General features: G+C 39.5%; 1 long non-coding RNA gene across 1 annotated transcript; it reads right to left on the bottom strand.

Moving 5' to 3' along the window:
• Positions 1–7,610: 7,610 nt before the first annotated feature.
• Positions 7,611–11,026, bottom strand: LOC142170773 (uncharacterized). The gene is made up of 2 exons (XR_012700304.1): positions 10,003–11,026; positions 7,611–7,880 (listed from the first exon to the last, which is right to left on the bottom strand). It is a non-coding gene; the product is annotated as an uncharacterized LOC142170773 (long non-coding RNA).
• Between the last annotated feature and the right edge of the window lie 804 nt (positions 11,027–11,830).

Genomic DNA, 11,830 nt, shown 5'->3' with positions numbered 1-11,830 from the left:
CTTCATGCAGACTTTAGATTTGAACCTTGGCGCTTGTTAGCTGCAGGTGCTAGCTCGTTCTTCTACAGCTTTTGGGTCAGGACCGGACATGTAGTGCTTGTGACTTCCACCACGTCTTAAGCAGTTCACATCTTTCATCAACTTCTGCATTTGGATTCACTTCTTGCCTTTCACTCTTTTCTTTATTGTGACTAACTTTTATTGATCACCTCGGACTGTTGACTCGCATTCTTGCCGCGAGATTCTTTGGTTGCTGGCTTGAATTGCAATCTGAGATGTTTTTCCTTTTCTTCAGGTGGACGCTTGACTGTTGAACTCGAACCGTCTTCTCTTATTACTTGACACTGTTTTCCTTTGCACCTTGAACCATTTTCCCCTGAAACTTGAACTGTCTTCCTTCGAAACTGCTTTCCCTTGAAACTCGAGTTGTCTTCCTTCGAACCTGCTTTCCCTAGAAACTTGAGTTGTTTCCCCTTGTTCTCCAGTTGGGCGCCTGATTACAACAAAATAGGCAAAACAAAGAAATTTTCTACCCCAATTTGCACTAGGAAGATTTGTGGGTTGTTAGCAAAATTGTAAACCACTTGTACTATTGATGCAGTAATGAAATTAAACTAAATAATAGACTAGGAAAACTATAAACTAAGCTTGTCTAAAGTAAAAACTAATCCTATTCTCCAGGCAGGGCTCCCTGACTGCTAACTTGAAATGTATTACCTGCTCTCCAGGCGGGCTCCTGACTGCTGACTTGAAATGTATTCCCTGCTCTCCAGGCGGGCTCCTGACTTCTAACTTGAAATGTATTCCCTGCTCTCCAGGCGGGCTCCTGACTTCAAGATAGACAAAACAAAGAATTTGAAAGCTAAAATTTAAATTGTACTCCCTTGTTCTCCAGGCGGGCTCCTGACTGCTGCGCTTGAAAGTATTCCCTGCTCTCCAGGCGGGCTCCTGACTTCAACTTGAAATGTATTCCCTGCTCTTCAGGCGGGCTCCTGACTTCAACATAGACAAAACAAAGAGTTTGAAAGCTTAAACTTAAATTGTACTCCTTTGTTCTCCAGGCGGGCTCCTAACTGCTGCGCTTGAAAGTATTCCCTGCTCTCTAGGCGGGCTCCTGACTTCAACTTGAAATGTATTCCTTGCTCTCCAGACGGGCTCCTGACTTCAACATAGACAAAACAAAGAGTTTGAAAGCTAAAACTTAAATTGTACTCCTTTGTTCTCCAGGCGGGCTCCTGACTGCTGCGCTTGAAAGTATTCCCTGCTCTTCAGGCGGGCTCCTGACTTCAACTTGAAATGTATTTCCTTCTCTCCAGGCGGGCTCCTGACTTCAAATAGACAAAACAAAGAATTTGAAAGCTAAAACTTAAATTATACTCCCTTGTTCTCTAGGCGGGCTCCTGACTTCAACTTGAAATGTATTCCCTGCTCTCCAGGCGGGTCCTGACTGCTGAACTTGAATGTTTTCTCCCTGTTCTCCAAGCGGGTACCTTATTTCAACAAAATAGACAAGAACAAAGAAAAATTTTCTACCCTAGTTTGGTAACTGGGCACATATGTAAGTGTTAAACTGAATCATTTTACCAAATATTACTAAGAATTTGAAAGCTATGTCCCATTATGCAGAGGGGGTCCTAACAACTCTTAACTGAACGACAATTTTAAATCTAAGTTATATCTTCTACAGGTGTGACTTCTGCTAAATCTTGCTATCTAAGAGAATCTTTAAACTACTCCCCATTATCCAGGAGGGTCCTGAAAATCAAAGGTCAAATTTTATCTTAAGGGTGACAACTTTCATGTCTGAATTATACTACCCTACATCAGAGCTTACTCTAAATGTTGTTATCTAATCGAAATCTTAGAGCTAAGTCCCATTATTTAGGAGGGTCCTGGAAACTCCTAATTGAATCCTATCTCGAACATGTAAACTTCTAAGCTAACTTATATTCGTTTGGGATACATTTATGCTAGATTATGTTATTTCTGAACTTTAAAATAGGTCCCATTTTCCAGGAGGGTCATAAAAATCAAAAATCAAACCTGTTTGGTGACTGCCTTTCTCCACGGAGGGTTTCTCTAAAACAACTGAAATTTCCTGCCCCTGTTTTAATCAAAGAAAAAATTTGTCAGTTTAAAATGTGGTGGTTGGTTTGTGGCTTTGACTTTGAGGGCGATTGCTCCTTCACTTCCCATAATTACTGATTTCCACTCGAGGACCTTGCTTGCTTATGGACTAACCACTTTCTCTGTCATCCTTATCACAGAAAATACCCCTTCTTCGTTCAGACCCAATTCCCTTTATCTGTTGCACTGCTAATGAAATGACATTTACTAACCTTTGTGTTTCACCGAAAATACCTTTGATTCGTTCACCTAACACCTTCCATCTTGTTGCATTGTTCCTGAATTTATATGTACCAAACCTTTGTATTTCACATGAATCCCAAAGCACGTCAATTACCGTCCACTCAATGTGCATGTTGTTCTTACCTGACTTAACCCACTGGCATTGGCCTTGAGGTCTATTGCTCCTTCACTTGCCATGACAACTTTGATTTCTACTTTGAAGACCTCGTTTGTCACTCGTTAAAAACTTTTTTTGTTGATCTCATCACAGAGAATACTTTTGACCCGTTCACCCAACATCCTCTATCTGTTGTACTGTTCACGAGTTGAAATATACCAAACCTTTGTATTTCTTATGGAACCCAAAACATGTTGATTGCTACCAACTCAGTGGGTTTGTTGTTCTTTCCTAACTTATGACACTTTGATGTGTTGGCCAGATCCCGTTTTGTGCAATTGGAAAGCTGGCGGCAAATTTTGAAGTCATTTCTTACTTGTTTTGACCAAACCGACTCAGAAAGAGGAAGTAAACAAGACAAAAGGATTAGAGTAAAGGACAAAGGAAAGAAATGATTCCTAACAAGAAAACTACAAAGTAGAAACCTATCAGATGTGGATACCAACTCTAATGACCATGACATGCAGTTGTGGCCTATTTTGTTGAGCAAGTCTGATGTTAAACTCTTGTTACACCCCTAAACCGTGAAACTAGGCTTCAATGCTCCGATTATCCAATCTGATTCACAATCCTTATTCGACCTGTGGTGCCCGAAGGGTTTTCACTATCAAGCCTCTCTCATTTTTTATTCTTTCTCTCCACTTACCGTTGCCTTATGGTGCCCGCGAGGGTTTTCACCAATAAGACTCTCTCATTTTCATTGTTTTTCTGCTTGGACCAGAGTGTTGCCCCTGATATGAATTACCTCTCCTTGCTTGACTTGGCATCTCTCGAAGACTGATCGGAAGGTCTTTCTTTGGACCGTAACGTGGGCTTTTGGATGGGGTTAGAAAGAAAGGGTATCAAAAGGCTCAAAACAACTCATCATGGGTTCAAAATTACAACTTTCAGAACCAGATTCCTTACAACAACCACAATTTCTGCCCTAGTTTCTTGCTTGGGGACTTTTGGATTTTTATTTTGATGAGACCGAACCGTGAGGCTGCATACGTATCCTTAAAAGGAATCAAGTCGAACGTAGTTCATGACATAGGAATTGCTCTGTTGTTGTGATTTTTCTTTTCTCTTTCTCTCTTCTTTTCTTTTCTTTCTTCCTTTTTCTCATTTTGTTGATTTGTTGTTTTTTTTCCTTTCTTCTTTTCCACGTTTTTTCTTCTTTTTTTCTTTTCTTCTTTTTTTTTCTTCTCTTTCATTTTTTCTTCTCTTTCATTTTTTCTTCTCTCCCTTTTCGTTCTTTTCTTTTCTCCTTTTCCTTTACTTATCTTTCACGTTTGTGTTTCTACTCTCTGCTACTGATTCCGAAAGAGGGGTATGAAAGAAAATAAATGAGGCTCAAAGGGGTAACAAAGGATAAAGTGTTTAGATAGCAGAACAAAATGCCTTCGTCATTCCAATCTCCAAAACATGCTAAGTGCAAACTACACAATTTAAACAAACCAAGGAAAACATTTGTAACATCTTTTGATTGCACTAGATTTGATAACCATATCCACACATTCGCCTTCTACATCTGTTAATTACCAAGCCCCATTGGACAACACTCTCACTCTCATTACCACGAACGACCCCCTACAAATTTGGGGCAAACTTGCCGTTATCTTCACCCGATGCAGCATGATGCATTTTAATGGTGTATTTTTATGTTCTATCTGCCCCAGTTTCACACAACTCGGGCTTGAAGTGATCCCAAAATGCCTTCACTTATTTCCCTCAAATGTCCCTACATCTTCAACATTATTTTCATTGCTTCGTGACTAAACTAACTTTTAAAACCAGGCTGAGATTGCGCATGCATGTCATGTCACTAGAGTCAATCAGGAAAAGAACTATAAAAAGAAAAGAGAACTAAATGAAAATGACTAGAAATTATAGAAAACGGAAAATTGCATTAGACAGATGGTGAAAGGGTTTGGAAAACAAAACAAACAAACTAAACTGGGGTTACAAACCTAGACAACACTAGACGGGCTACTATGACTAAACAAACTAGGCAAAATAAAAGGATAGGAGGGTTTGAGTCACAAGACAATATCTGGATTACAACCCTGAAATAACCCGGACAACAGAAATGACAACAAAATAAACCACCAAAACTCCTCCCTAGCTAACCAAGACAGGAGCGTCTTTCCAATTGCCAATATCGGCATCTTAGCCACTGAATTCTGCATCAACATTACTAGGACCTTCACAAACTTCCATCACATTGTTCTTAACAAATTGCTTTTGTTTTCCCTTTGCTGGCTCGTTCTTAAGATCAACCTCTAATAGCACTAAAAACTTTACAGCGCGTGGACCTTCAAGGATCTTAGAAGAATTTTCATATTTCTTTTCAAAACAAATCATACTCACCATATGCATCTCATTACGAACAGGCGATGGACTTTGGCTAGTGTCTACTGCATCTGGATTTTGCACGACAATGTCACCTGTATCAATAAGCTTCTGAATTGCTTTCTTCAGATTCCAACACTTCTCTATGTCATGGCCCAGGGCATCTGAGCAATATGTGCACCTTTGACAAAAATCAAACTTCTTTGACAGAGGGTTTGGCATTTTTATATGAATCGGCTTCAGCATGTCCAATTGCTTCAAATTTGGGAACAAACTGGCATATGATTCTCCAATAAGGGTGAAAGCCTTTTCTTTTTTCAGTAACCTCTTATTCTTAAGTGCTTGATTGGGCCGGAAACTTGATCCAGGGGGTTTTCGGTAGGCTCGTGGGGGTGGATAGGCATTTTGTGGAGCTGGGTACTGGGAAAGTGATGTACGATTTTGGGAGTTTTGTGGAGAGAAGTGGCATTGGGGAGGATCATCTGGTGCACAAGGATATCCACCGGGACGCTGTCGAGGCTGGAAGTGTTGATCGGGAAAGCCCATCGGATCATCTTTTCTGTTTCTCTTTCTTTCACCCAAGCTTACTGGGGTGTTCTGAATGTCTTTCGAACAACTCATAATTTTGCCTGACTTGATTCCCTCTTCCACTAGCTCCCCTATTTTTAACACATCTTTGAAAGGCTTTCCCAAGGCTGGGATCAAATGACTGAAATAGGTGGGCCCCTGGGCTTGTAGGAAAAGCTCAACCATTTCTTCTTCACCGATCGGGGTATTGACTCGAGCAGCTTGCTCCATCCATCTGAGCCGAAACTCCCTAAAGCTTTCCTCCGGCTTCTTTTCCATTTTAGATAGGGAGGAGCGGTCTGGGGTAACACCTGATCTGTATTGAAAGTATCGAACAAAATCTCGATCCATGTCACCCAATGTAGGCCACTTACCAATATCTTGATGATTATGCCATTCCAAAGCTACCCCAGTCAGGCTCTCACTGAAGTACGCCATCAACAAATCATCTTTCTCGCCAACACTTCTCATTTTATTGCAATAATCGCTCAAATGGCTACCGGATCCCCACACCCATCATACAAGTTAAACTTTGGCACTTTAAACCCCGCATGCAGATGAACGTCGGGGGACATATATAATTCTTTGTAAGACATGCTACCCTGGTCTCCCGTTCCTTACTTGTTCTTTAAAGACTGTTCTATACCTTTCAGCCTCTTGGGTATCCCATCTCGCCCTTTTCTTCCTGTGAACGTTTCATTTTCAACATAAGGTCATCCCGCGGGCCCTACTTGTATGAGTTAGGAACCTTGTGGGCAACCTCTGAGGGTTAATATTGGGCATCGTGAACTTTGAGTGGATATTCATTGTTGGGGATGGTGGATAAGACAGGAGGGCAATTTTTGGGAAAGGTAATTGGAAGATGAGTGACGGAGCTACTAGGGTGGTTGGGAAAGCCATGATAAGCGGGTGGATCTAGAGAGTATGGGGGATCATCTGGCACTATGACCGGTGTTTGGGTAAGGGTAGCATTTAGGAAGCTAGGTGGTGGCGGGGGTGGAGCCTTCCTAGTCATCCAAGCCTGATACATGTCAGCCATGTGTTGTTTTAACATCTTTACCTCTTCAACCAACCCATTGTCCTGTTCAACCAACTGCTTTCGAGCGCCGGTATCAACCAACTCAGTTCTGTTGTTGTCTGCCATTGCCTTTGACTTTATGTTGTAGAGAAGAGTTACCACTTTAAAACCACAAACCAACCACCCTTCTGCTATGAATATAACAAAATAAAGCCATCACGTTAGCGTTAGAGCATAAACAGCTAAAATATCACATTGCGTGCAATGCACCAAGTCATAGTTATCGGTTCTAGAATGACTTCGAGGGTCATAAGGTCACTTGGCATCATCCCAATTTGTCCATTTGAATCATCTCTTTTCTTTTCTTTCCTCGCACTTCTTAGCTCGCTCATTTTCCTTCATTTCTCTTTTTTTTCATCATCACTCTTTTCTTTCTCTTATATCTCACATCCCACAATTTCACCTTTTTTTTCCTTCTTTTTTTTCCTTTTTCTTTTTTTTTTCTTTCTTTTAACATTAAAAAAATAATTCGATCGAACCCTATGTAGGTTGCCTGCATATCATGACCCCGCATGAATTAGATCTTTGCGTAGTTCTGGGAAGATCGAGAGTAAAGCACATAAACTAACGTTTTCTTTTTCATTTTTTCTTCTTTTTTTTTCCTTTTTACTTTGATTACTAATCCGATGAGAAAAGAGAAATAGAAGAAGCAATTTTTTTTTTGAATTTTCTAGACTGTATGCTCTGTAACCTATTCTAAACTCAAGCTTAATGAGCATGTTTTTTTTTTCTTTCTTTTTTTTTGAAACAAATACTCTATTAAGGAAAATCCTAGAAGAGAAAACCCCTTTATTTATTCATTTTTTATGAAGAAAATCTAAAGAATAAATCACAGAAAACTATTTTGAATTTTCAATTGATATCCTGACGCAAGATTCCAAAACATGCAATGAAAAAGATAAAAAAAAAAATTTGATTTCCTTTTTGATTGCCTAAAAGAGAAACTCTGAAAATAAACCAAAGATAAAGTATGTTGTTTTATTTTTCTTATACTAAAGGAAATATAAAAGCAATTTTTATTATTAATTGCCTAAAGGAAAAACAACCTCAAAGGAATTTTTTTCATTTATAGAATTAGTATTCTAAAGAAAACTTATAACGAAAATATAAAAACGTAATTTTTTTTTTACTTGTAACACATTTCCAAATACCAAATAAGGAATACAATAAAAAAAGACTAGGCAAACTTAACTAGACTATTACAAACTCTAACATCACCTAAAAGACCGAATACTACTATACATGACTAGAAAGTAAAACATGAACAATTGACTCAAAAATATAAAATGACTCCTCGAGCAACTTCTGAATGCAGTGGTCCTGGGGTATCTGTCATGCTCAAACTCAGGTGAATGGATCCACACCTGTATGAGAAAACTTAAACCAACACTATGTGAGACCATAACATTCCCTATTGGACACATGCAAGACATGATTGAGGCTATTTTTGCAAAATGGCTTATTTGGCCAAAAGGTGGCTAGAAGTGCAAAATTTGGCTAAGACCCCGCAAAGCCAAGAACCTAAGATTTACTAGGAAGACCGGACCCTATGTGGGTTGCCTACGTATCCCGCCCCGAGAGACGAGAATCAGGTTCGCGTAGTTCGGGCAGATTGGATACAGGTGAGAATTAAAAAAACAAGTAATTTAGAGAAAACATATTTTTTGTCTTTTTTTTAAAAAAAATGATGAGACATGTAACTTTTTTTGGATTTTTCTTTTTCTTTTTTTTGATTTTCCGATTTACGGAAAATGATGAAAAAGTGTAAAATCTCTTTTTTGTTTTGAACTTTTTCATTTTCAATTTTTTTTTGCTTGAAAAAGTGTAAAAGAAAATTATAACTGGGCCCCACTTATTTCATCTTCACGCTTCACCCTCTCTTTTTCTCCTCTTTTTTCATTTTTTTTCATTTGCCCTCAACTAATATTGGTCCGCCAAATGACCCTTTTACCCTTGAATAAATGCAACATGTAGCACATAAGATGCATCAGGATGGTCTTTTATTTCGGGTACACCTATACTAGACAGACCCAACCCCTGTGTTGAGTCTCCAAAGTCAAATGCACATGATGCAGATTAGCGCTCCTACTAGGGATCCGGCATGAGGCTTTGTTATACTAGGTTTAAAACCTGGGTTTATTTGTTCTAGGTCTGGCTTACCCGAGCGGACAACTCGAGCCAGGGGGAGGGGGGGCTGCGTACCGGTAACCAAAAGATCATCCGGCTTTGCAACTTGTCCGAACCTCATTCTATTTCAAGGTATGACACTGACAGAATAAGGAGTCTCGACCAACGAGCACATCCCCGAAGATGAGAAGATAAGGGTTTCGTAGCAGTTTATGTACAGTTCAGATAATATCAAAGCAGTAAAAAATATCACTTAGCAAATTAGGCCCAAACATGTAATAAAATCAGATAACAAATAAAGCCAAATACAACAATTCATCTAAGCTCGAATTTTAAACCCTGAACCAGAGATTCTGGGTTCACCTATCCCCCAGTAGAGTCGCCAGAGCTGTCACACCTCCTTTTTACACCTACACCCCCGGAAAAGAGTATAAGGAGAGTTTTTCCAATTAAAGGACAATCGAAACGTGATTTATTTATCAAAAGATTCAGAGTCGCCACTTGGTAGATTTATGGTGTCCCAAGTCACCGGTTCAAATCCCGAATCGAAGAAAAGGTTGACTCTGTTTAACAGTCCGCGAACCAGAAATCCGGGTAAGGAATTTTGTTAACCCGGGAGAAGGTGTTAGGAATTCCCGAGTTCCGTGGTTCTAGCACGATCGCTTAACTGTTATAATTGGCCTATTTACTTGATTTTAATACATGTTTAGCCTATGGTGCAATTTTAGCCTTAACCACTTTATTCATTTTTAGAGAAAATTTCGACGTTATTAAAACACGTCTCAAACCACGTCACATAAATGCACACGTGGTCTTTGACATATTTGAACATCATTGAGATTTGGATTTGGATCACATAAATGCGCACCTGAGTTTGAAAATTACAAATCACAGCTACGCCACGGGAACCGAACCCGTAGCCATGATAATATATTTAATTAACGCACCTAAAACAAACTAGAAGAGTAATAGATCATTCATCGTTGAAGCCTTGGTCATATTCTAATACTTAACAGAAGGTCTTATTGCTTGAAATTAAACAAACCTTCCAAAGCTTATTCCAGTGGCCCAACATTAATCCAAAGCCCAATCTTAAATGACTACCACAGTAACCCAAATGCAACAAAAATTCAAACCAAATTTCGACAATCAAATCTCAGGGCCCAATTATGTGGGTAATCTAACTTAAAATACCGAATCTCACTTGTTTCTGCTCATATAATTCAAACATTAATAATCAAGAAATGTACCAGAAACATAATCACCAATTCATATTATTTAAAAATCAAGCATGAGATGGAAGGAGATAAGTGAAATAGGACAGGACTGAAAGGCCAAACCAAGAATTTATAGTCATTATGCAGTCTAATACCTTATTGGCAAGACTGAAAGGCAATTCTTTCAAAGAGTCCCTGTTGGTTCCGACGTAAGCAGCAACAGCTTCCTCACTGAATGCATTGCGACCGAATTTAGCTCGTCAACTGCTCTACAATCAACGGCAAGATGTCCGACTATAGAATTTCCAATCCACAAAATCTGTCCTAAGAAGCAGCAGCAAGTCCGGTCGGGAATCACGAACTTAAACCTCGACCGGCATCTCGCACTCATCAGCTCCAAACAAATCTCGCCCACGAGCTCCGAAATGGGCTCGAATTAATGAAACTTCAGCAGCAAAATGAGGCTTAAGAGCCGAAAATTGTTTTCCAATTAATAGAACATCAACAACTATAGAAACTAAAATTTAAACTTTCAATTGATGAAATTTTCAGTGATACAAGGACAGAAATCGAGTGAATATTACAACCCAAAACTCGAGACAACCAATCAGACTCAAACAGGATCAAGAACCGCACTGTGAACGACACCTCGAACTCGATCGAACTCCCTGTTTTGAAACGAAATTTCTCGCTCTCTCATTGTTTGCTCTCTGTTAATCTGGGTGTGCGTGTATGTGGCTGCCGATTTTAGAGGGGGCTGAAGGTTGTGCTGAAGACGATGACGTCCAGGGTGGGGGTCATTTTGTACTGCTGTTGAAAGCAAACCATATCTGAAATGGGTGGGGGGAGGCAAGGTTGAAGACAATAACGCGCAGCGGGGAGTCTGTATGGTTCTGCGTCATCAACGTTCTCTCTTTCAGCTGTTGGGCGTTAGAATTCTTTTGTTAGGTTGAACAAGGGGCAGAACGGGGGTGGTTTGAAGAAGATAGACGCGAGGGGGGTGGGGGGTCGTGAAGAATACGACACAGGGGGGTGGGGTTCGTTCCCTGCGCAGCTGCTCGTCAGCTCTATTGTTTTTCAGCCTTTCCCGTTCTTTTCGTTCCTTTTTTATTTTATAGTCTAGGTTTTTGGTAGGGTTTTAGGTTAAGGGGTATGAGCCTAGGAATTATAAGCTTTGCAATTATGGGCTAGGGCCAAAATTAGGCCTAAAAATGGGTTGCTCGAGCCCAAGTTCTATTCTTTCGTTGCGAACGAGATTAAAAATATGGGCTCATTTATTAATTAATCCTGCTATTCAAATAATTAGTAAAATAAAGCTAACCATTAAAACAAACCTATTTTGGAATTTTCAAATACCATATTAAAATAAAAATACGATACTATTTTTATATACTTTTTAGGATTTTTTTTAAGATTTAAATGACTACAAAACATTAATGAACCTATTTTTGTGATTTTGTTTTGTTTTCTTGTAATAAAATAAAGTAAAAAAGAGTCAAAATTACTTAAAATATCTATATTATGCCTAAATTAAATATTTACGCGCTAAAATATGAAAAATCTTGGGGAGGGTCAAAAATCACATGTCTACAATAGACCTTATGTGGATTTTTACTACTATTTCTCACTATTTTGACTTCATATTTGTACTCAGTCATGTTGTATTCTACTGTTTTTCACAGCTCAGCAATATTTACTTCGCTTTGGCATTTTCAATGATATTTTGGGTTGAGCATCATGTTTTACTGTTGCCCGACTGGCTTGAGAGATTTCTAACTGAGTGAGGCCGAGGGCCTGTATGGTGAGGATATTATGGAATCGGGCTGCACGCCGCAACAGTGTTGTACTGATTCATGATTATGAGGCCGAAGGCCTGATTTTTTACGCCACAAGGTGGCTTGTTATGAGGCCGAGGGCCAGCTTGATTATGCCGCAAGATGGCTTGATATAACGCTTGGGCTGTAGGAGCCCCTCCAGAGTCTG

The sequence above is a fragment of the Nicotiana tabacum genome, chromosome 16 (assembly GCF_000715075.1).
Source record: "Nicotiana tabacum cultivar K326 chromosome 16, ASM71507v2, whole genome shotgun sequence".
NCBI lineage: Eukaryota > Viridiplantae > Streptophyta > Magnoliopsida > Solanales > Solanaceae > Nicotiana > Nicotiana tabacum.
Note: the sequence above shows the minus strand (reverse complement) of the source record. Positions and strands in the feature narration are given on the sequence as shown.